The sequence below is a fragment of the Columba livia genome, chromosome 3 (assembly GCF_036013475.1).
Source record: "Columba livia isolate bColLiv1 breed racing homer chromosome 3, bColLiv1.pat.W.v2, whole genome shotgun sequence".
Taxonomy (NCBI): domain Eukaryota; kingdom Metazoa; phylum Chordata; class Aves; order Columbiformes; family Columbidae; genus Columba; species Columba livia.
Genome location: NC_088604.1, coordinates 42,338,415 through 42,365,103, shown reverse-complemented (window position 1 = coordinate 42,365,103; position 26,689 = coordinate 42,338,415). Strand labels below are relative to the sequence as shown.

Genomic DNA, 26,689 nt, shown 5'->3' with positions numbered 1-26,689 from the left:
ATTTCTTCTCTTGAAAACCCCCTTCATTCCATTGTCATTCTTCATTGTTGTGCCGAAATCTCCTCATGCCATTGGGCCTCAGCTCAAAAATGAGTGCACATTTTAATACAGATACAGAAAGACAGCCTGGCATAAGGTGACTTTGGAAGTCAGTGCATAAGGAAGCTCTAGGCAAGCACAGCTAAGCATGTTGGCTCTGAAGTTTCACAGCACTAATGAAGCTTCAGGAGTTACCCAGGAGTTTCCAGTGTCTCTTTAACCTCCCTGTCCTTGGGGCAGAGGGCAGCTCCCAGCCAGGTGCCAACTCTTTGCCATCGGTTCCTCTTCTTTGCCCATTCCTGCTGCCCAACAAGCTGCAGCCAGTGGAGGATTCGGTTTCTGCCAACTGGCTTGTGATGGCCATTGCCTCGAGGAGTCAGAATGAGCTGTAGCCGGCTCAACAGAGACATTCAGCTGAGCCTCTCTACTTAGACATCTATTTTCACAAAACTTGTAGAAACTTCCAACTTTTAAGGCTACCAGCCCCCCATCAAAACATTCAGCAGCTGGAGAGGCTATACAGCAGCAGACTAATGGAGAGCATTCTTAGGAAACCAGCAACACCCACATATTCCAGGGACTCTGCACTTTTCAGGCAGCAATGCTATACCTGTTTTTACTCTTTGTTCATGCCTTTCCACTTAGCAGTATAGAAAATCATCAAGAAGAGAATTTATCAGAGAAAATTAGCGCTGCAGCAGGGCAACAAGAAAGAAACACTTCATTTGCACTACAGGTCTCAGCTGATCCCTTGCAACTGGAAGTCACCACCTTGTTGTTGCTGAGTCCTGCCTTTTTCCTATCCCAAATCTTGCTCTTTCCTCCAAGCACTCAGAACTGCGTATCTCACGTTATCTCACTTCTGGTACAAACCTCCCTCCACAACTGATGACCCTGTAGGAACCACTTCATCTTCCTCAGCTGTGTGACAGTGCAGACAAAAGAGCAGCTGTCCACCTCGGACACTCACGGCTCATACCAGTACCTCTTCCAAGGAGGTCCTTAAACACAAAATATTTAACGCACTACTGAGGACAAAAGGAAAATACACTCAGGCTTGTCTTCAGATGTAGAACAAACGGCACATGTTCAGCACTTGCTACACCAACTCTTTTAGCATCTGTACTGAGAAAGACACTGCACATGTATGCTATAGAAACAACAAAATAATGCCTTTCCTATGCATCATGAAAATGGAGGCACTTAGTCTCATCTTTATATATGCCTAGCTGTAGAAAAGGGTGGGAAGTGTCTTTGCCTTTTTTAACTTCTGTAGTGGATAAAGGCAAAAAAGAGTATCTGAAAAAGCCTCTGGTTTGGCAACTTTCAGGATTAAAGCATGTTCAGCTTTGCACTGCATTCAAAATTAAGCTCTGTAAGGTTCACACATTACCACTAACCTTAGTTTAAAGATAATAATAGGCTAGGGAGGAGGCAGAGATAAGGGTTGGTTTGTTCTTTTCTTTTCTCTTCTTTTCTTTTCTTTTCTTTTCTTTTCTTTTCTTTTCTTTTCTTTTCTTTTCTTTTCTTTTCTTTTCTTTTCTTTTCTTTTCTTTTCTTTTTCTTTTTCTTTTTCTTTTTCTTTTTCTCCTAGCTAGGTAAAAATAAAAAACCAAACATGATGGTTGCAAAAAACCTGTATTCCACAACAAGTCCTTAAGACTACCATGTGCTGCATCAGCAGCAGTACATCCTCGATTTTTATTGTAATCTTGTGGCTTTTTATTTGTAACTTATATGAAAAGAATCACATTGATTGGGGCAGATTTAACTCAGTAAAACCTATTCTACTGAGATTGTCTGTGCTAGGTGATTTTATCAAGTTCTCTTTTGGTTTCATTTTCTTCCTCATCCCTATCCCCAGGGGAGATTGCAGCCCAGCTTGCAGAGCAAATTGCCCTAAATTGAGTTCTTTCTCTGCCATATACAGGCCTGGCTTTGGCTCCTCAGCTTGAAAACTTTATGCATTCTTATTTTTCTCCATCTTCCTTAACACCCCCCTTCTCTTTCCAATTAAAATGGAGAAGTTTGCACCAATACCTGCTCCCAATTAAATGAATACTGCATTACCAGCCACACTCTCCAGATCTCCTTTACCCTCCCTTCATTAGCCCTATTCCTCTGAGGTTTCCTGGCTCTCTGCCAGGGACTTATGGCAAGAATTCAAAATCTTGTACACTTTATCCCCTCAAAATCATTCTTGAATTTAAGCAGGCTGCTCCTTGGGCCCAGCATGAGAAATGCTAGTAACTGATTCAAAAGGGAGGGGAGAAAAGAAATAAAATGATTTATTTAAAAGGTTAAAAAGCTCCCATAAAAGAAGCTAAGCTAAAAGAGGTTAAACTTCCGGGCTAATTGGCTTCCGTTTCCTTTAAAAAAGTATTTCTGGAAGACAACAAATGGCAGGAAGGTGTTCCTGTTTTATTTAAGAGTATTCATGCCTAAAGAAAATGCATCATTCTCTTAACACCTCAGGCATGTTCACTGCTGCTCACTCAAATTATACATCCAGCACAGGAAAAAAAAAAACAACAGGCAGTCAGAGGCTTGAGGAGCTGGGTTGTTGGGGGTTCTTAGGCCTTTTTTAAAAAAATCACCATCTAATTTTCCAACAAATGTGAGCACTGCAGTACCACGGCATCAGCCACTCTCGTCTGACACTTAAAATAACTAACATCATGTCAAGCTGTCAGCAACAATAGCCATACCGGCAAGTCTGTATCCTTGCATTACTATGTAAAACTATATAAACTCTCCTCATAGATCACACAAGTTTACTACATGTATTGAACAATAATTTTTCAAATGGCTCAGCATAATTTTGTGGCTGAAGGCCCTTATGTGGAACTATAGTTTTTCTTGTGACCTGATTTGAAGCAGTCATTTACACCCTTTAAAGCAAAATTCTGATATTAATGTTCTGATGCTCAGTGACTGCTTGTCTCAAAATCATACTCCCAAACCAAGCAGGTCTCCTTTCCTGAGGACCCTAGAAGAAACTTCATTTTTTACATGTTACAGTATTTTTGTAGCAATGTAGTAGTCTTCATGGAAGTATCACAGGAGAGATTTTTAGCAACCTGAATACGTTCAAGTGGATTTTCCCTCTGCAGTAAAGCCAGGGAAAACATTGGTTTTGTAGCACTGAATTGCCATCTCCCATTAGTGGCCATTTCTCACAAGCCATAGCTTCCCAGGTTATATTGAGCTGGTGAGAATAGTTTGTAGGAGCCAAGGTGAGCATGTGTGGCAGAGAGGTTGAGAGTCTACTCTTAAGGATTTCAGTGACTTGCAGGCTACAGGTTTAATTTTCTTTGTCTTGTCATTTCTCAGCCAATATTTCTTGATGCAGGGTGATTCCTGCCTAATGAAAGTAAACTTCTTGGAAAATTCTTTAAAAGTAAAGAAGGAAAACCATCTCTTGTTTGTGAAAGCTGCTTCTGATTTTTTTCCCCTTTTATTAAATCTTTCTTTACTACTTACTGCTTTTATTCCCTTTTACAGATGGAAACAGAAAAGGGTATTATAACTATGGTAGCTGATTGATTGTAAAAACAGTAAATAATATAATATTTAGGCCTTATAAATATTTCTGTAAGATCTTATTGCATTTGCCCAAGTCATGTCCACAAGCAAGAGACAACACTCCCTCATTCCTTCCCTTGCAGATATGTAACAAACAACAAACTAGTGCAGGATCAGAATTGACAAACACAGCCCTTGGAGCCAGCAAAATGAAAAGTAGCAAAAATAAACAATGCATACATAATGCTCAAAAAAACCTAAACAACACATTTGATGAAGTTAATAAAATACATTCTGAGAACTGATACAGTGTATTAAAAATACTGTAAAATACTTATTATTAAATAATCTCACTATATCCATACTAGAAAGTCTCAGAAAGGAACCGCCAATATTTCAATGCCAGCATACTGTTGGACAACTGTACTGAAGTGCTGCAGGTTATATAATTCACAGATAAATAGTACAGGTACATTGCACTACAATACTTTTTGGATATCTGTGTGACCTACAAGCACTATCAAATTATGGATGTTATATAAGGTGTTATACAAACAAAACAGTACTGTTTTCTTCAATGATCACGCTCATTTAAAGATTTTCCTTCAAACAAATTCAAGTCAGGATTTAAACCCTGGGGTCTTCGTTGTATTCTTTCAACAGGTTCTGAGATTATCCAAGAAAAAATATAATCCTCAAAAAAGATCTGGAATTCTGGTATTTTTAAGTTTGACACCATCCATCAGCAACAAGACCACAATCAAGAAGAAATTTCAATGTTTAAGAGTTAGCTGCCAAAAAGAGATAATTTTTAGGCTTGTGATTGTTGGAGTGAAATCAAAAATATCTTCTTCAGTTACCAGGTTCCTTAAATGGTACATAGGAAAAATAAGGTATTTTAGAAAGAGGCAGCGAAGTGGTGAGCTGTGAGTTACCTAAAATTATTACATTCAACAAGCAACTGCCTACAATGCATTTTGGGAAGTGCTAAAGACCAGTTCTTTACCTCTATTCCCAAGCATCCTAACTCAGGATCTGAAGCAGCACCTCCCACTATAGGGGACCAGGGCCTTGAACCTTCTTGCCTTGTTTTCCATTCTCAGATTTACGGTGTCTCTCTCTCTTTGACACAGTGAACCGCAATTTTGACAGAATTTCAAGAGCAAGACATGATTTCCACCCAGAGTGGCCTTGCATCTAACAATAAAAACCAGATTTTGAACAGTGTAGATTTGAATCTGCTCAGCTAGAGGAAGAAAACAAGCCCAAGTTCTAAGATATCGAAGAAAACGTATAAAATGCATACTCATTCTATAAAAGGGTAAGCTGTGCTTCTACTTACTTATTTTAGGAGTCTGATATTAAGTCCATAGCCACATTTTGATAGGATTCTGCTGCAGTTACCATGTGTAAGCCACATGCTGAGACTGACAATTGACTTCCTTAGAATTATATACTTAAAACAGTTGTTTCTGAACATCATCTGTTTTGCAACTGGTTCAGATTTCCAGCTGTTCAGCATGGTCGAGGTTGGGAGAGTCCTGAAAAGCTCACAAGTGCAATTCTATGCACCCAAGGAGTTTTAACAAAGAAGCAGGTTACATCTTCCTACTTAACCCTATGGTTAGATGCCAGCTAACAATGGATTTTCAGTTTTAGACTTCGGTATCAAAATTCACTTTAGAGCTAGGTATCTAAACTCCCTCTATCTTGTTTTGGATCTGCCCTGGGATTTACTGCAAGTTTTTTGCCTTTCTAGATAAGCTTACACTGCAGCCCAATTCTAATTTTTTTAGATAAAAATCTTTATCATACAGGTGTATTCCTTGCTGGTTAGCTTCTATTTGTATCAATGAATGAAAGCCATCTAACTTTTTCTGACTCAGAAAAAAATACACATATCTTGGCATGCAAAGCACAGCCTGCAGAGTGCTACAAACAGGTCCAAAAAATAGATGGAGAGAAGAAAGACCACTGCCCTGTATTGCAACTGTTTACTGAGAAATGATGTTACTTAAATTATTTTCCTTGGACCAAGTGAGCCAATTTTCCTTTACTCTGTGAAAATCATCATCACAGATCTTCCAGTTCTTATGCAATACAGGTATCTGCAGCCCTGGAGAAAAAATACTATACAAAAATAAACAAGATTCAAAGTAAAAGCATTTTCCTCCTAGCTCAGAGATCTCTGAATTTCTATTTTGAGATGTGTTTACTTTCAAAAGCTAGATGAATATATTTACAGTGTTCTTTTGAGAAATAGTAGAACTAGTCTTTCTATGAATTTCAACTATGACACACTTACCGGTGTTAATTGGACCATGTGCTTGGTTTGTTAATCCTCTCAGTCTGCAACAGGCCCTGAATATGCTCTTAGAGACACCTCTCAAATGTTAAGCAATTAAATTATGCCAAATATTTCTATAGTTTGTTGGCAACCTCAAAAGGGACAATGAATCAGTACAAAAACCATCTGATGTGAAACTGAAAATACAGTGGCAAACACTTTAATTAATATTTAAAGTCCAAAGGTTAGTTTAAAAAGCATGACAACTTACTCTGTATCACAAAGTTGTACTGATAACATACGAATTATAAGCCAGTGTTCCAATTATTTTTTGATGCTAGAATCCATTTCCATCAACATAGTGTTTGCCAACACAACTGCTATTTGAAGGAGGATCTAGAGAAAGGAAAGCTTCGATTATTCTCCTTACAATAGTCTATAATAGAGATCACTTTCAAGTATCTCAGGGTTTCTAGTAAAGCTTCTGTATTTTGCATGCTAGCTAATAGCTAATGCCTCTTTGATGACTCCAATAAATGGGATTTCAGTCCTTTGTCTAAAATAAATTAATGTCAGTGAATGCAGTTCTGGAAAACACTTCTGTGTACCGTTAGTTCATAAGTTCCTTGGAAGTCTGAAAGTGCTATCCATTTCCTAGTTTGATAATTGTAATTATTATGCCTATTCTTAACATCCACTGGCAAAAAAAACACACTCCATAACACACAAAAAACTACGATATCTGCTAGAACTGGTATGCTGTTTTCAGAAATGAAAATAGAGGCATACAGTGAATAATGTTCAAGGTCATACACCGAGTCTGCAGCACAGACAGGATTGGAATTTCAAGTTCTTGAATCTCTGTACCTCAGTAACCAGCTTCCTTCTCATAATACATTTCATGTCATTGAAGGTATCAAGAATACTCATACATGTCATGAAGTGCTAAAACATATAACAAATAAAGCACAACAAAGTAGCACTACATGAATACATAATAAACTGTGTCTTTGTGCAATGTTAAAAACCTTTCAGCTTCTCTGATTATCACAATTCCCTCAGCCAGGTATAAAAATCTTGGTGCTACTTGCCTCTTGAATCTGAAGAAACCACTGAACACAGTGAAGTCGTGCAGTATCTCATGGTTCTCACTGTGCACCTCATTCTGAAGTAAAGGACTGCACAAATAGGAGACAGCACAGAGCCCACGCAAAGAAACCCTGCCGGCCTGGGAAGAGCCACCCCAGGTGCCAGCACCAGGATCTGAGAAATAACAATGCCAGGATGCACAATGCAGCCAAATGCTTATTAGCTTGGCCTTTTAATTTTCTGAAGAGTGTAAGAGCAAAAGTGAGAAATTAGAGGCAGACCTGCAACCCCACCAAGGCAAGAGGACAGTGGCAGAGATGGATGGCAAGTGTTTCTGGCCACAATGTGAAGATCAGAGCTTGCTAGGCACAGATTAGTGCCTATTTTCTGGCTACCAAAAGGTTGGAACTACTGTGCTACTACATGTCTACTGTCACTTTATTTACCTACTTGTTATTAATACTTATGTATTTAAAAGGAGAGAAGAAAAGAGGAAAACTAGCTGTGAAATTCTAAAAAGCTTCGTACCTGTGGTCAAAGAGCAAGGTGCTAATGCCACACAGAGAGTCATCAGCTGGTCAGTTGTATCTTTCTTCTAAGAAAGACAGAACCTCTTCACTTTTGCTGATATCTTCTCATCACTAGAGTGCAGCAAGTTGCTAACAGGCAAAACTCAGAAAGAGCTGTCACTTTACAGACAGACAGCAAACCAAGCTGCTCTGCATATTCCAACACCAGCTCCTGCAAAAATGGGAAAGCATTTTTGCACAGAAGTCAGATACCACTGATCAGCTGACTACTGGACCTTTTAGGGAACGGATTCAATTCATGAACACAAATGCAACAAAACCAGAAACAAAACAAAACTGATGGTTTTCTTTAGAGTTAGTAAACTGAATTGTCTCAATTCAAGGTTTGGCAAAGGAGTCAGGAGCTATCTTGCCAATAGTAAGGGCAGTGGAAGTGAAGGAAGAAAGATTGTGTTGCCAAGAGCTTTTAGCCTTGCTCATCTGCTTGCAGAACTGCAGCCCAAGGTAGATGATGTGTACATCTCCTGTTTGTCTCACATCGTTGGTTGACTTCCTTCTTTTATATGTAAGCCCTCAGTAATCAAGTGAGTCAAGAGGTACACGTTAACTTTAAGTGGCTCTATCAGATTATTCACTTGAAAAAGTTATAGACCTTGAGTATGCTCACTGTTGTTTACAACATGCTAAACACATTTTCGTTTACTCTTCTAATTACTACATGCAATTTAGTACCTCATATTTTTTTACTACTAGAAGTCTAGGAGACTTAATCCACTTTCAATTACACCAGCATAAACCAGGAGGAACTCCATTAAAATCAGTGAATTTTGTTGGTGTAAAAACTGGAGGCAGTTTGTAATGACTACAAAATATGTTTCATATGTGAATCTTCTACAATGAGTAAACCTGACTTTCTAATAAGAACTCATCATGAAAACATTTCATGTTTGGATTTTATAGTGTCTGCTGTACTCATAGCATTCCATTTACTACCTCATTCACATATACAAATATTTTAATTAAACAAGGTTTGTATTAGAGGAATACATAGCTCCAGAATCAGCAATGGTCTAGATATTTAATTTTAAAATCTTTAACTATCATAAAAAGAATTTCTGGATTTTCTAGCAGAGAGGAAGCTAAAAAGAAAAAAAAAGAATGTTTAACCAATGTAGAAGAGCTATCAAAACCTCTCAAATATCAGGCAACTTTGGGATACAATAATGTAAAATAATTTTCAAACTAACTAATCATAGAAGATGAGTCATAGTGTTCTCCAAAGTCAAACACAGCTTTGAAACACTGGTATGATCATGTAAAATGTCAAGGAAGAGAACCTGGGTATGTCAGCATAATTGTTTTTCCTTAAGAGTTTCTTCATAATAGTAGTTCAAACTACATAAAAATTACATGAGTTGTTCACTGGGGGAGAAAAGGGCTCAGGCCTAAACATAGGCTATCAAATCATCTCTGTAAACATCTCTGAACACAAGAACTGTTTCAAGCCAAAAACCAAAGCCCAAGTATATTTACTATGACATGAATTTAGACTATGGCAGAGCAGCAGAAGCAAAATGAAAAACTTTTGCATAACTCCCTGCAGAGCTCATTCCTGAGACACAGGATGGTGTTTCAAAAAGTTATCAAAATTCAGAAGACAGGAAACCTTCACTTGATCAGCTTTCACCATGCCACCAGATGTTGCTGCAGCATTGGCAAAAACAACAGGATCACAATGCATATGATAATTTAGCTACCAATAGAAAGTTCAAACATCCATTTAGGCTAGTGGAAAAATCAACTGCCCATGAAAGAAAACCCAGAAAGGAAATTTATCATTGAACAAAGTAATTGACTAAACTACTTTTGTTACTTCACAATAGATCATTTGTAGTTAAAAAGAGATGAAAAGAAATAAAATATTTACAATTACAGACAAATCACATAGCAATAACCACATATCAAACTCTTAGCCACTACATGTCCTAACTTTTGCTCCCCAGATAGCAATACCACTTTATTTGGTTTGATAACAACACATGCATGATGGCGAGGAGTGATGAATCACTCATATCTTCCATACTTCAGTGAACTGACCCAACCCTCTCCAGGGAAGTGAAATTATGGTCACACATCTTTAGTTCATGCATCAATAACAATTACATTCTAATGTGTTCCTTAAGACTTCCACTGTAATAAGGGAGGTCGGTAGGGGGGATGCTTGGGGTTTTTTGTTTGTCTGTTTTTTTAACAAGTCCTCCCTCACATAGGTGAATCGAAACATCCAGAGGAACACAAACAAACAAACAACAACAAAAACCCCAAACAAACAAACAAAAAAACCACAACAATACAAAACAAACTAAAAAAACCCGCAACCAACCAAAACACTGTAAGTCATTAAATGACAAAAACTACATAAATTTTCAGAAGAAGCTGTGACGAACTTACAGACAGATTAAACAAGCACATTAGCCTCTCCCAGGCTTTAATACAGTATGTCACAAAAATATTAGAATGCAGTGTAGTCATTTAGATTTTGTTATTGAAGAAAATGTGCTGTAAGGAATAAATTTTCACATTCTACAAAACAAAATCAATATAGAATGAAATACCTACCTTCTTGCTTGCACTTCCTTTACCACCTGTAATCAGATATGCTTGGGGAGGTCAGATCTGATGACATCTTTCCTTCCTACAAGTAGCAAGCTCCGCTTGAGTTGAATAATACCCAACTTGGTTTGGGATAGTGAAGTAAAATGGCATGGTTAGCTAGGGTACTTTAAATAATTCCCTTTAGGAAATGCCTGTCTCTCTGTTGACAACAGAGTGAACTTAGGAAAACCAGGCTCCTAACCTGGCAACATCTGTACTGAAGACAGAAGTCCTCTGTCTTTACAGATTTTCACATTAAAACAGGTTTTGGTTTAATGTATCATTTCACTTCTCAAATGTAACTGTTGAAAGCAACCTCACAGAAGAAATATCCCTGCTAAATCTGGTTTTCCTATTTTATTTCGTAAGGAATTAAAACTCATGATGTGTTTGCAGCTCAGATGCAGTGATATAGAAAGATGCCACCTTTTCTCCCAGCCCTCCTGATTTGAGATATGACTTAACACAACACACTATACTCTGCATTGTTATATCAGTTACACCAATTGAAACACGAACCCCCATAAAAATAACATTGCAGTAAGGTAGCATGATTTGAGAACTGTATTTTTAAATGGTTCAGCTTTGGGAACAGATTCGTTGTGCAGATTATTTGTAAGTAATAAGTGAATACTACAATGCCGAGTGCTTGGAGACCTTTGTCAAGCACCATGTTGTAAATATAAATTGCAAAACAGGAGTAAATACTAGCAGAAGAACACACAATTAGAGAATTGGGGATCTGATATACAATTTGAAATATTTCTAGAGAAGAGAATACTTATTACTGAGTTAAAAGTGTGTCAAAAGGTCCAGTTTTTGACAGGTCACTGAATCAAAACAATTGACAAAGAGATCCAAATTGTCTCCATCTGCATTTGCAATCAATGTCAATTGCCCATGTCAAAGACAAACTTCAGAAAATAACCCGATTACTGACAACAGCAGATTTTAATGTATTTCATGTGCTCAATAATTTTCAGCTAGCTCAGATAGAAGACACCAACTATGAAACTACATTGCAAAAAATGTGAGTACTGCCCTTGTCTTCTGAGGGGGATATATTAAATATGAAGATACCTGAAGAAAGTGTAAAGAATTTGCATTTTATCCAACTATTGTCAATCCGAACTAACCCAGCTCCTAATAAAGACCAGATGGTTATAAAAATCTGGCAATGGAAGAGATCAGAAAGGATTTTTAGGCCAGGAATTACAGCAGACCAGGGACCACTATCCGGCCCTATAGTTGACTTGCATCCATACAGCTTCCTTACCTTATCTCCACAATCAGCCTGGCCACATGCAAACTATCTATGGACAAAATTGCTCCTCCCTCTTCTACAAATGTGTCAGAACTCTGGCAGAGACCATGCTCACCATTTAAGCATCGGAATAAGCAGAGGGCAGATGTCAGGTCTGTGCCCCAACCCCATGTAATTTACCAGGATAGATATAACAATAGATATAACTGGGAAATCAGAATTAACCCAATATCATTAGCAGAATGTGCCCAGCAGCAGGAATCACTCCCTCAAGAATCATGCTTATGGAAATGGACAATATCTTACAGTATAAATAAGACTGAAAATCCAGACTACAGAAAAGATACCTAAGGCATAATAGCACAAAATCAAAGCCACTTTGGAATAGACCACAGACTTGCAGAGGCTACGAAAAATAGCATGATATCTGTCAGATGAAAAAAAGATTGAAGTCATGCAGTGGTTCATATCAGTGCATGAAGTTTGCAGGCACCAGTCCAGTATGCACAGCACAGGCAGAGAGGCTAACTGTGGCATGACTTCCTTGGATTAATTTTTTGTGGCAGTATGCCCATCCTTGCACCAGAAGATAAATAGACTGTCAACATGAAAGTAAATGGGACACTTATTAACTTTAAGCTGGGCATTAGAGCACAGAGTCAGTGGGATGACAAACACAGTGTTAGTGGCATTAAAAGAAAAGAAAGAAGTAGCAAAATGCAATTAAAAATGCATGCAAAATAAAAGTGAAGGTACACAGGTGACAAAGAAAAAAAAATTGCAGCAGAAATTTGCAGCTACAAAGCCTTGTCTTCATATTACTGAAGAGTCAAGGAGTCAAAACCAACAGGGGAAAGTTTGAAGTCTTCTTGGGTATTGAGAAGATCTGATGAAGCATCAACAGCTGAAATCCCAACAGGTCCACAGTTCAGGTTCCTAAAAAATTTCCACCTAGGCAGAAGGAATGAGATCAGCTAAAAGAACAGGTTGCAAGTAATTTTCAGAAAACAAAGGAAGGTGCTTTTTCCTTAAATTTAAATATAAGAAATAGCAAAATGCCTACTCCAAGAGTAAAAGATGAAAGGCAATCTTGTTTCTTTTCTTTTACTCTATTTTTTTCAAATACAAGACCAGGTTTCTGAACCAAAATCCTAAACTCATTACCATGCAGAGGTGCAGACCTGAGGAAATACAGTATCAATGTGCAAAGATAAGTTGATTACAAGTGGTTCAAAGGAGTGAACTGGCAAAATTCTCATAAAGCAATATGGTTGAAATTGTAAAGCAGTGCTTTACACAGTCTGGCCACTGACAAAAGCTGAGTCCAGCGCAGAGAAATTGGTTTTGTGTTTAGTCCATGATACAGAAGATTCATGTCTTTATTTATATAAGACCAGTATCAACTGTAAGCAATGCAGCACAGACACAAAATTAGCTAAGCAAGTACCACCCTGAAAGTATGGTAATTATTTTTAAATTACAAATTGATGATTTGCAAATTGATTAGAAGCTGAGGGAAACTTGATGTCTGCATGAAAATACTCTATAGTATTTGATAAAACTTTGTCAGAATAAAATCCAAACCTAGAGTTACTCTCAAACTGATTTTTAAACATTGTCCCATTACAGAAAAAGTGTAGGTTATAGCAGTTCAGGAAGAGAATATGACCATCAGTAGCACAGACAGCTGGAACAGCACATTTCAAGGCCTAAAACAAAATTAAGGCCCGAATTCATACAAGGGACTTAAAATTATCAGAATGGTGAGTTAACAATGTTACCCAAAAAGTATCTGAAAAAGGATAAATGAAAGATAAACCAAAGGACTGAAAAATCCAAGAGACAGACTAGACATGTTTGATATTGCTCCTGAATAGGGACATGGGAGAATTTATCCAGGCTTTGTCATATGTGCAGAAATACAGGCTCTGTCAATCCAGAGAGACCTATACGGTGGGACAGAATAAATTGTCCCCTGGAGTAAAGTCATCCTCAATTTACTTAAACTGACTAGGAAGATGTATATATTAATTCTAGACTATTATTCAAATTTTCCTGAGATAGCATTAGTAGCTTGCACTGCAGTTAAACAGGTGATTATGCAAATGTATTTTGCTAGACATAGAATATCTGACACAGTATTTAACGCTGGGCCGTAGTTTACTAGGGAGGACTTGAAACAATTTGCAGTGAAGTATGTGTTTACCAATGTGATGATCTTTAAAAGGCTATTGTGAAACAATCTGGATCCAAAGAACATGGACATATTTAACTTCAGCCTTGTTAAGTCTGCCTATTTCCTTCAGTTTCTGTCATCTCAACAAAAAAAATATTTATGGTTTCTTAAAAGAGTTAAGCATCCCTAGCCAGAATTTACCTTCTTGTGGAAAAGGTAAGCAATTCAGCAGTCAATCCTTTGCTATGTTTCTTCATAAACCAAAGTAATACAGCTGGACCCTGACCACGGCAAGTGACTACGCAATTTTTCTGCTTAAGACCACTGGACAAGAGACTGCTATTACTTATCGGTGCCCCTGTGGAAGAAACAGAATGACAGGGATGATAGTGAATAGGCAGATTAATTAACAAAATTGCCCTATATTATGGTTATCAGGGCAGCTACCTGCTTGTTCTCTTTCTGGCTTACTTGTTTTTACTCCTTTGAGCACCTACCTGTTTTGGGGCTAGGTTCATAATTGTCTCACTCTTTAACCAGGTAATGGGCTACAGAACATCTGTAAAAATTGTATTAAAATAGTGGGTTAGGCTGAATTCTGGAAAGCTGTTTCTCTCTTAAGGTTCTGTGACCATTGTAATCAAATTACTTGACTAGCTTCTTTTTAAAACAAGATACAGTCTCATCTTTATGTTTAACCTACATAAAGGCTTAGTTTCCCTTTAAAACAGCAGAGGCAGATCAAAAGTATTCAGTCATTTACCAAAGTTATCTGTATCAGCTTGGTTTCCCTAAGTAACTTTCTTTTGCAAAAGAGAATTCTTTTTATTTTTTAAATCCTCCATGTTTCTCCTCACTTCAAACCACTTGCCTAGACACTAAACTATGGTGTCAGAAGCCAGAAAGACAGGTGGGCTGTTGAAATACTTATCTGAAGTTCAGGCTTCCATAGTTGCTTAAGGATGAGGCCAAATGGGGCAGGCAACAGACAACTTCAGTTCAGAAGCCCCATGGCCATGTTAGTGCATCATTGTGCCCAAGCTTAAAATGCTGCATGAGGGCAGAACATGACATCACGCAACCTGACAAGCAGCCTGTTAAGCAGGACACCCTCCTGTGAGGTAAAATGTTTGAAACCTGTCAGCAGAAGAGGGCAAAAACCAGGTCTCCTACTTCATGTGTACAAGTTCAAGTCACGAGGCTATTATGAGAAGGTGGGTAGTGACACTGCTACTGTCGTTCTTTCAAGTGGAAGTAGCCAAGTGTTGCTCCCAATTTGTGTCTGTGCTTTGAATGGACCTATGAGATCTAACTCAGCAGTGTTGTTTAGTACTGAATTTTCGTGATGCTTGGATCAGAAATATCTAAATACCTACTTTGTTGCTCACAGAGCAGTGAGAGTACATTCACAGGAAAACAGACGTGCCTAAACATTTTGGGTTTGGCAGAATGACTCAGAAAATGAATGAAGGATGAAAGCAAAGAAACACTTTCATTTGTGCACTTGAGAACTATACAGGTGTAGCTATAATGTTAAAGGCTTCATTATGTGTAGTCAGAAAAATGGGCTTTTTATTCCTTTTAGAATTGCAGGATAAACAAACAATGGAAAATCTTATTTTGTTTTCACCAATGTATCTTCTTTTTCCAATGAAACAGAAAATGCAAAATACCCAAACTTTGTCAAGATAAAAAACAAGTATTTTGCTTTGGGGTTACTTAGCTCTTTTGTTTAAGCTTCACTTTAAAAGAATAATGCCTACTTGAAACAGAAAATGCAAGTGCTTTATTTTTAAATATCAGAAGTAGCTTTATTCTTGACATTCTTGACAACATTTTCACCGGAAAAACTTCAAAAATCTGATTTTTTTAACTGCTTATTTGTTTTCAGCTGAAGCTATGAGGCATATTTTGCCTTTAAAACAAAAATCATTTAACTTGCCAAAAAATCTAAAATTTTGACCAAATTACTAATTGTCAGGAGCCACAGAAACAGAATCAGTACTATTCTACTGCTACCACAGGATTGTCTTTGTGGTACTGTAGCTGCTCACAATAAAATTACTTTTTGTACTAAAAGTCTTAAGGGAGCTATTGCAATGAAGAACCAAAACAGCAGATGTTAACCAATATAAGTGCTGGTAAGTAGCAACTGAAAAATAACACACAAAAGATAATACAAGCACTTAAGCATTAGGAGATACAAATAAGCACAAAAGTGTATGCTATTTTCAAGAAAATATGGTACCCAGAGGCACTAATTGACTCTATGGACTAAATAATGTATTTAGCAGCATAAAAACAAAACCTTTATCAACTTAGAGGAGTACCAAAGAGCTTCAAAAACCACTAGCACTTTTTCCTTACCCTAAACAGCAAAAAAAACTACATTAAAAAAAAAAATTTAGACTTGATGCCACTCATGCTACAATTAAAAAATATAATTAGGGAAGGAAAGTGAAGAGAATTTTTAAATGAGAAAGATTTAATATTCCCTTTATTCTACTGAAAACAGTTTTATCACAAGAACAGCCATATAGCAGTCACCTTTAATGATTCCAAATTCATGCCCTAGTGACATTCTTGAAAAAACTGCAAGACAAAACTCAATATTGGGTTTGTGTGTTTTTTAATAGAAAGTACTATTTCAGTGGAAGTATTGCTAGAGGAATGCATATTGTAATTACACTTTCTTGTTACAGGAAGCACTGCAAAAAAAATTATGAAAACAAAAAGGCAAATCTCAGGATAATTTCAAATTTTAAGATGCACTGCTTTCAGCAAAAGTCAATTATGACAAAAAACAGAAACCTAGAAGGTGGATCTTCTGCTGGCATACAACTGATACAGCTCTGTATACATCACGTTGAATATTCTCCTATTAGTTGACCCTTTGTCAAGGAGAAGAAATATATGTAATGTATTTAGAATACTGCAAGGGCACAGCAAAGCTGAACAGAAGACTCTTTGTGTCAGAGAGGATGCAAACATCTGAAACGAACTTCTATGAACTATTTTGTGTGCTTGCCACCAAGTTCACACTGTGACTCAAGCTTTTCCACGGTAATTCTAGGTAGCTCACACTAAAATTAACCCATTTCCACAGTAATTCTAGGTAGCTCACTCACACTAAAATCAATCCATTATGCAAAGACTGTCCAAGGTCCATGCTGAGAAATAGGTTCTGTTCTTTTCAATAATCCCTTACCAATGACAATTTCTGCTCTGTGCGTGAGCACTGGTGGATAGGTGGTTGCATATGAAGGAGCAGAGAGAGCAATATAATTCCATAGTAGCAGAAAATAAAGTGTTTTTAAAGAAAACACAGAACATGGGGGAAGTGGAGGCAGAATTTGAGGATTCACTTGTGTGGCTCTTCCTTTTGTTTCATTCCTCCCAAAAGATGGCTACTCATGATGTAGACTCAGAGCCATGAACTGGTGGTGGGCAGTAAACAGCAGCTGATAATCAGAGCAGGCTGGTACTTGGGTCGAGTACTGACTAAGAAGATCTGAACCTAATGTCTTAAGTGGGTCAAAGGGTTTAATAGAGGTCTTTCTCAGTGGACTGAATTTCACTCTTGTTGAATGTTATGGGCATAAGAATATAATACAAAGTCAAATGGAGAAACTGGAAGCAATTTCTTATGAACTGTGCTCCAAGTTGGAGAAAGGAACAGGATACAAAAAAACAAGGGGGCTTGTTCCCTTTCTTCTTATCTTCTTATTTCTTACCCCCTCCTCTACCTTATGCACAATGGTGAGAACTGTGCTACAGGCCTGCATACACTTAGCAAATAAGAGCTGTGGTATATGACAAAACGTGAACAACAAATTAGGAATATGGGAAACTGAATAAATGAAGACTGGTCTTTTTTCCATTTGCCTATTCAGTAATTCCCTATTTTAAATACACAATATTGAGTAACTCATGGAGGCTTCAGAGTACATATGAGAATGACTTTCCAACAGCGGCAGACAAGATTCAGAATGAAAAATTTCACTGCCAGGCAAGAAAAATTTGCAATAATTTTCTGTAATACAAGCAGACTTTTTTAGCACTTTTATTGCAGAAGCAATTCTAAATAACAGAGCTTGTCTTATAATAGCATTTCTATAATAATGGTGTTTTATAACAGAAGTGCTATTATTACAGAAATGGTATTATAATAGTAGCATTATTATTGTAGAATCTTTTCAATAACAGGACTGCTAAATAAGCCCGTTTGAATTATAGAAAATGATTGCAAACTTCTTCCATGGTGCTGAAAATTCCTAAGCCTTTACGTCTAATGTGATCCAGATTTGAAGAAGGTTCATAAAAGTCTGAAAAAATCTTTCAAAAGGAATCCGTGCTGCAGTCCAACAGAAAACCCTGGCATGGCTCAGCGAATGGTGTATGTGTCACCAAATTTTAAAATCTAACTGGAACTCCAAACCAAAAATGCAGAAGTTAGCAGAACGTGTCTTTGGGAAGAGTAAAATATTATCGGTGATGGAATAAAGCACTAAAATGTTGGAATATCATTTGAAATGATAAAAAGATGTAATATTCAATAACAGTTATACAGCAAAAAATGCTTTGGAAGAAATCTTATATCTGTATCAACTACATTAATATAAATTTCACTCATCATTCAATAAAGCATATATTGTTTTGCCAAATACTTAGGAAGCATTCATCTAAAGAATTTAACTGTATATATAGGAAATGAATAAGTAAATTTTAGTTCATAAAAATCAACTTATTTTTATCAGGGTTATCTGATAATACTTCAGTGCTGAGATTCTAGTGCAGTATAGAAGACAGAAAGAATTTAAGTTCCAAAGCTACCGACCTTTTTAACATTAAAATAAAATCCTATATACTTCTAGGTTGATACAATCAGATTATACCATCTGGTTAGGATGGAGTCTATGAAACAGTAAAGTAAGAAAATTCAATAAACTCATATCCTCTGCAGGCATTTTTACGTTTTTTAGACTGTCATGAAAGCTTTAGATGTGTGTTTGTATGAAATGACTTATTTTATTATTGATTTCAGCCAGAAAGGAGTTTTGCTGGATATTTTTTTGCAGCCTGCATTGCTAAAAAGAGTAGTTTTCTTTACAGTAATGGCCCTAGCTTATAATCACAAATGAAAATTTACATGAGCAATCTTTCTTTTTGAGACTGAAAAATAATGTATGACACAGAAAGACATAGTTTAAAATGGATATTCAAGAAATAATTCTAACAAAATAAAAGGGTTTTTTTAGTTATTGATTATATTTTTAAATTAAATTTCTGAAATACACATTCCAACATTTTATGTTCTTACAACCCATATATCACCAGAGATTATATATTCCTTCAAAAGATAATGGTAAAAGATTTGTAAAAATTATTTGTTAAAAACCCAAAAAACTAACCCTAACTCTGCTGCTTCCTCTATGTTTATGATTATGATGTTTAATCACAGGAGCAAATATTCTTATGTGCAAGCCCCTCGCCCCAAACAGGGTTTAGTTCTTCACACACTGAAGCTGAGGATCACTCAGCCACTCTGAAAGGTACATTGCAAATATTGCTCTTTCTCCAAAGCTCAGCAGAGTGTTTTCTCTCCCTATACTTGGATTTCTTTTTCTCTCTCTCTGATTTTTAATTTTTCCCACTCACTATTTAGTCAGGTTACCAGCAAAGTTCATCACATTCTGCTGTTTCTTCTGTTGCTGCTGCCCACATTTTAGTTCACAGTCTGCCTTGTGTTTCAATACCAGTTTCAAAGTTAATACACCAGCCACTTCTCATTTGAATCACTGCAATTCCTGCCAGTTCCCCTACACCGAAATACCACTTATGGTGCAGGATTAATGATTATGCTGTTTTCAAAGAGAAAAGTTTTAATTGCCACCAGGTACAGCTTTCCAGTGTATCTTGCTTCCCTGTTCTTTACATTATGTAGGCTCTTTGGGGCATGAAATATCTATTTCTGTCTTTCTCATCGGAAAGATCATACATTTATTTGTTAAGAACTGACAGAGAGAAATCAGGGTGAATACCAGAATGCCACATTCTTCCTGAATAGCCTGTTGGCAGCACCTTCTGCAGGGAAGTTTCTGAAGTATTCAGTTGTGCCATGCTCTCTCTTGCCAATTCTATCTTGCTCTTCACAGCGCTAAAATCATTGGCATTCTTTTCAAGCATCCATAGTTATCCTGCAAAATACTCTTCTCAAATATTTCATTTTGTTTTGGTAACTGTACATACATGCTACACTTGGCTGCTGCAAGTCCAGTCCATGCATAGCTTAAGCCTTTCTTTTATTATCTCCTCCTACTTTTTTTAAACTCTTGACACACAAATTTATAAATTAGGAAATGAAAGCAAATGCCTACGTTTTTTCATAGTCTGTTGATGTAATGCTAACTAGCAAAACAATATCCTCTCCCTACCAGGCTTCCTACGCCCCATAAGCAAATCCAATTCGAAATGAGATCACAGTACAGTGACCTCATTCTGAATGTTACCTTATGCTTTTGGCAGCCCAGAAGAAAACAGCCCTAGCTCCTGTGCTGCGTTTCGATCTCTTTGAATTTCTCCAGGGGTTTGAATATCTGCTGAAAAGCTCTCTGCAGCTCTGAATGCACCAAAAGAGGAGAGGGAAGCAAATGTGGGGAGCAGGGGGAGGAGAAGGGAGAGGTGTGAAAAGTGGGGATTAGGTGATGAAAAAATGTCAAACTGCCTGCAGTGGAGGCAAGAAGGGGTCGAGGGTAATAAAGCCAATTAGCAGAGCAGAGGATAAGAAGCCATATTTGAAATAAAAGAGTGATAATTTTAAGCAGCAAGGGAGAGATTAGAATACAGAAGTGCTAATGGTATGCAGTTTGGGAAAGAGACAGTGAAGTACTGGACTGAGAAAGACAAGATGAAACCAAATTCAAACCCTAACATTTCTCCTAAATGCTTAAATTAATGCTCTTTTATTTCTGTACTAGCCTGCATGCTGAATGATGCACGGATTAGACAGATCTCCTGATTCCCTGTTCGCAGTAGGATTCTTACACATGTAAATGTTTCTTCTTCATTTCCAAGCAACTTCTTTCCTTTGTCTTCTATAATAAAATGATTTACTAGAATTCCTCTTGACTAATCTCCTTCTATTTTGCATGACCTTAGAAATATTCAGTATCAAGTACTACTTTAAAATAACCCTGTTTTCTATTTTGAAGTGCATCCTACAATTACTAAATTTATTTCGTAGGTTATTTGCTGACATATTACTAACTTCTTTCCATATTTTACAGAGCTTCCTACTTGACAATAACTGTGCAGAATGGGCACAATGCTAAATTTAAGCTTAATTTAGGCTCTCCTTTCTTTTTTTTTTTTAATACTTCAGTCACTGAATACCCTTGGCTTTGTTTTTCAGTTGTGTTAATGGTCTTAAAGAATAAATATATGCAAAACACCCCAGCCCTCACTGCTTTATAAAGTAACTTTCACTCCCCACACTGTCAGTTTACATCAGGGGTACACCTGTAACATAGATTTATGGCATTTAAATACTTAACAGCACTTAGTGGATATACAGCAACACTGAATTCTGTATTCCTAAAATTAAAACTTCAGCAGAATTAGCATTCACCCCATGAATCCAACATCACACCTTCACCAGAGAAGCAAGCACAAAGTTCCTGAATCAGAGTAATTCTTTGCCAGGGAAAAGCCTAAAAAATTATCTAAATTGAAATAATGTGAGAGATGTTTTGAACAAATTGATTAGTTGGGTATTAAAGAATCACCATGAGTCAGAAATAACAGCCTATACTTTTAAAAGAATTCACACATAACATTTCTGATCTATTTTCTGTGGTATTTAAATCACTGTTTAAATCTGGTTTGGTACAAGGAAAAGGGAGATGGTATATATAATAGCAATTCATTAAAATGTCTCCAGAGTTGATCTGGGAACTAAAGACTAGAAAGTCTGACTTCTTTATCAAACAAACTGCTACAAATTAAAATGATGAATATGTTAGTAAACACATGGAGCACCAGAAAGCAGAGCTTTTGTAAAGAGAATCGATGTTTCAAAAATCTATTACAGATTTTTGAGACATATCATACAGGTGATTTCTTGGGTATATATTCTTCACAAAAGGACTTAAAAAGCAAACGGCAATAATTGGAAGATAAAATAGAAGGTACTTTTAGAAATTTAATATTGATTAAAAGACAGCAAACAATATTCCAAATTAAGAGAGGCTATCTAATCATAAACCTAATCTTAAAAATGGGGCAAATATTGAGGTGAAAAAGCAATGGGATGACCCAACATCATTCTACATACCATATCTTCTGCTGACTATAAACAGTTACAGAAAGAGTACAAAATTACAAAATAATTTAAACTAGAGGCTCATCCTTTCCCACTTAAAGTAGCACCATTTTGGAGTCAGATCCAGTCACCTGGCTGAATTTTTAATATCTCCGAGGATGACAGTTACAAAACTTCTTTGCAACCTGTTCCAGCATTTGATCACCCTTGATGGAACAAAACAAAACCACATAATAAAACAACTTTTCACAGTCTAATTGGATTTTCCCTTTTCACACATCTGATCTTTTCACTACGTAGCTCTGAGAAGAGTCTGTCTCTGTCTACTCTGAAATGTCCTTCTGGTAGTTCAGGCTCTTTCCTATGAAGTTTATTTTTATGCTCTCAGTACCCAGCCAATTCACACCACTGAGTGACCAACTGATAAAATAGAGGATGGATTGCAAAGCAGTAGATACAAAAAAACATAGGTGGAAAAGTCAAAATGGCTTTAAACAGACTTCTTGATTGCCACTCAGGAAGGATTTTGAAGACAATGCAGATAATTCACATAAACACAGAACTGTTTAGATTCTTTTCTTGAGGTCAAACAACACCAACTCTTATGGCCTTTTAAAATTGTGTGAAAGGTGCCCCAATCCCTTAGTCATCCAAAACTGGGCCCAGCAGTCCAGATGTGTCTCACCAGTGATAAGTAGAGAGCAAGGATCACCCACCCCAGCCTTCTGCCAATGGTGTACCCAGTGCAGGCCAGGATGTTGTTGGCCTTCTTTGCTGTGACAGTGTATTTCTTGTTCACAGTCAGTTTGCTGCCCACCAAGACCCTAATGTCCTTCTCTGCTGAGCTGCTTTCCATCTGGCCAGCTGCCAATGTGTACTGGTGCCGAGGGTTATTGTTTCCCAGGGACAAAATGTGGCATTTCCCTTTGTCAAACTTCATGAGATTCATCTCAGACCCCTTTGTTCAGCCTGTCCAGGTCCCTCTGAATGGGAGCACAGCTCTTAGTTTTGTATCACTGGCAAACTTCCTGAAGGCACACTCTGCCTCATCATTCAGGTCATTAATGAAAGTATTCCAAAGTACTGGCCCCACTACCAACCTCCGATGAACACCACCAGGTACGCCACTAGTGAATTGCTTCCAGCTGGACTTTCTGACACTGATCACAATCCTCTGCACCCATACTTTGCCCTTTTGTCTATGTGGAGACAATGTCAAAAGCCTTACTAAAGATAAACACAGATTGTTCTTCCCTCAGCCACCAAACTAGTCAGGCAGTTCAGTTTCATGAACTGATTAGCAGTGGTCATAAAGAAGGTAGTAAAATAAAAGAAATAAATTTACAGTAAAACAGAAAACATCACTGTGCACTATTCAAGAAATACATCTACTCTGTCAATACAGCATGTAACTCTGATTTTGCCTTTTTAAAGAAAAAATAAAAGAATAACAAGTTGAAAAAGGCAAGAACAGTCAGAGGTACAGAAGTGCTTTCAAACTAGCAAAAACTTAAGAGACTAGGACCCAAAACAGAGGTAAAGATTGAGTGGTAATATAATAGAAATCCAAAGTCATAAAGAGAGGCAAAAAAAGGAGGCTGGAATAAGTCATTATGTCTCATAAAACTAAAACTATGAACACTCAGTGACACCATCAAACAATAGATTAAAAAAAATGCACAGATTTTACAATGCACAATGTGCTGTGGAGATGCCATTTTTCTTTCTGAATCTCTAGAGGCCAAGAGTGTAAATGGCTTCCAAGAAGCACTAGACTAGTTGATGGAGAATAGGTACATTGTCAGTTATTAAACACAATAGTCCAACTGCAACCTCTCACTCATGCAAGCCCTAAAGCACTGTTTGCTGAAAATACTAGAGTCACAGCAATTCTGTTATGTTCTTCTTGTCTTCCTGAAGTATCCATTACCCATCATCTTTATAAATGAGATGCTGCTCTATGTATGCCTTTGCTATGACGTATTTCAAGCATTCTCATGTTATGATTATTCCATGTTAACTAGAACTATGAACTACACAGAAAAGTTACAATACTGCAAATGTGGTTTAATGACTACAAATATATGGTATGGGTGTTTTTAGGGCTACTTGTCAGAATAAGATTGCCTTGGTTTCACACAGTGAGCCTAAAAGCATAGTCTGTGGTCTAGCCAGAACACTTAAACTATTATCATGCATGCCGGGCTCTCTGACAGTACGTCCTTCAGAGACCAGGTATATGCTGTCAGTGGATAACAGTTAGAAAAGGATGAAGAATGGGCACGGGAGTGGACCTTTCACAGTCATGGATCTGTGCCAAATAGAGCAGGACTCCAGAGCAGAAAAAGAAAAAAAACAGATCCTGTGGATATTTCTGTCTATAGCTAAAACACTCTCTCATCTTCTTTCACTCACCCCTCACTTTCAGCTATTTAATCAATTACTTAGCTTTAGAAGAGTTAAAACTTTGTTTTGCTTTGGACTCATGGACTGCGTTCAGATGTCAAAGCACCCCAAGCATGTTCCCTATCTGTATCTTGCCTAGCCTGAAAATACTGCATATTTTGTGGCTACAGACTCTGGGGTAGACAAACTAGGGGAAATGCAGTGCATATATAACAGAATGTTCTCCCACCTGTTCCAGGGAAGTGTAGCTCCATGCAGTTTAAACTCACAGCTGAAATAACATTTAGCAAATATTAAAAATAAAATAAATTTTAAAACCCCCACAAACTACTGGACTAATGAGATGTTATATAACTGAGATGTTTTTAGCAAAATACTTGCTCCAAGATGCTAATATTGAGGAAAAAAAAAAATCTATATGTAACTAAAAAAAGTAAAATTATAAGAGAGCACAAGGACAAACTTTAGTAGAAATTCTAAGAATTGGATGTTATACAGATTTCTCCTGACATAGAGAAAAATGGTGGATTTTTCCTTGCTCCCATAAAATTGATTTATAATCCAAGATCCACATTTCAATGTTTGGCAGCTGGAAGATAGTTCATGGAAAATATCTTCTTTGGGAATTTTTCCAGGGCACCTTATTCTAGTTGACCATCAGACCCCAGCTATGTGAGACTGACTCTGCCTGGTTTTCGAGGGTATTTGTAGCACCTCCCTCAAACAGGTTTCTTTCAGGGATTGGTCTGCTGTACAGCTGCTTTACCTCATCTCCCAGGTGCAGTTCTCTTCTCTATGGTTCATAGCCTCTTCCTCCCTTGTTATGCAAACTAGTATTCTCGTTTTCCCTCTCTTTATCACTTTATCTTCTATTTACGGTTAAGAAATTCACCAGGTATTTGACTTTTCTACTAAAAATTATCTTACATTCTTCCATATGAGTTGGAGATGATGTGGTCTAGGAGTCAGCCAGCATGACAATCCCCTAGCTTTACTGAATAGGCAACTGTACATCCTGCGTTAAGATGCCAAAATTTACTGAATGTATGTCAACAACTATGGATAAAACTGATGTGGTAAACTGGTCAATGGAATTGCTTAATGAATTGGAATGTCTAGTCGGCACCTTCCATTAGAGGTATTAAGCACACTCACACACAAAAGAATTTTAAAACACAATTACCCCTTTTATCTCCACCTGTAAAGTAAGCTGGTTCAGTTACTGCTGGGTGTGATTCCTCTCAAGGAAGTTATACTACTCAAACACTATAAAACTCCTTTGTGTCACATTTACTTATATGGTAATTTTTCCACAAATAATTTATTACATCCTTTCAAATTATATTTTTTAACCATGGACCTTCATTTTCATCATTAATTTTTATTTTATAGTAAGCTGCAACTTTGGAGTTGAAAAACAGATTTTATTTTTTTCAGCCCATGTTTTTCTTCAGCTTGGAAACCTAAACAAGAAACCACTTTTTTCATATTTCTGATATTTTCATAAAAATAGTTTATTTTTATACATAAATTGTTTCTTTTCACTATTGCCCCTTAGAAATTTAAATTTGAGTAAAGACACATCCAGCTTAGGTATCATAGAAATTTTATGAGGATTTCAACCATAACAACTATCTTGATATTATCAATTAGCAACTGCTGTTTATACTAGATGTAGCATGGGTACATCAATTTGTTTTTTATTCATGTTTAGTTTTTTAGATTCTTGCTATATGTGTTACCACAACTTCTTAGAACTTCCAGTAAGCTACTAGTGAAACATTGTCTTAATATTCTGTGATAACAAGGAGAGAAGAGGTGGCAGCTCTTTTTTCACACTTAGGACAACTGGGCTTCTTGTACCTAAATCCTCAGCAAAGTTTACTACATCTTTAGAAATGACACTTCCCTTGTCAAACTAGTGAGAAGGATTTTGTGCAAGTATGAGATCATTATTTCAGCATCTCTTATCCTACAAAGGAATCTTTTTACTGCCTGCATCTACACATTCAGCCTATAGATTAGTCAGACAAAAGCATTCAGCTCCTTACTTTGCAGTACCTACTGCTCTGTCTTGTTAAAGCACAAAAAATAAGGTCTAGAAAAGCATCTGGGTCAACAAATCTAGTCACCTAACATAAAAAGTAATCTGCCCTATACATCTCATTCATAAATATATCAAGTTTCATACTAGAACTATTTATGTCTGTCATTTGTATAGCCAGTAATTCCTGAACTAGTGTTCCAGAACTGTACCTCTAATAATCACAAAACTAATAGCTTCCATCTTAAGTTTATTCAAAAATAGAAAAAAAGCATCTTCTAAATTTTAAAACTCAACTTTTATTACTAAGTTTACAAGGCTAACTAGTTATGTGAGCACACACAATACATTTAT

General features: G+C 36.9%; 2 long non-coding RNA genes across 4 annotated transcripts in view; both read right to left on the bottom strand.

The window, feature by feature from the left end:
• LOC135579018 (uncharacterized) overlaps window positions 1-26,689 on the bottom strand; it is a 147,225-nt gene that overhangs the window by 24,145 nt on the left and 96,391 nt on the right. The gene's annotated exons all lie outside the window — the stretch shown is intronic.
• Window positions 1,495-14,040, bottom strand: LOC135579019 (uncharacterized). The gene is made up of 2 exons (XR_010471259.1): window positions 13,767-14,040; window positions 1,495-12,340 (listed from the first exon to the last, which is right to left on the bottom strand). It is a non-coding gene; the product is annotated as an uncharacterized LOC135579019 (long non-coding RNA).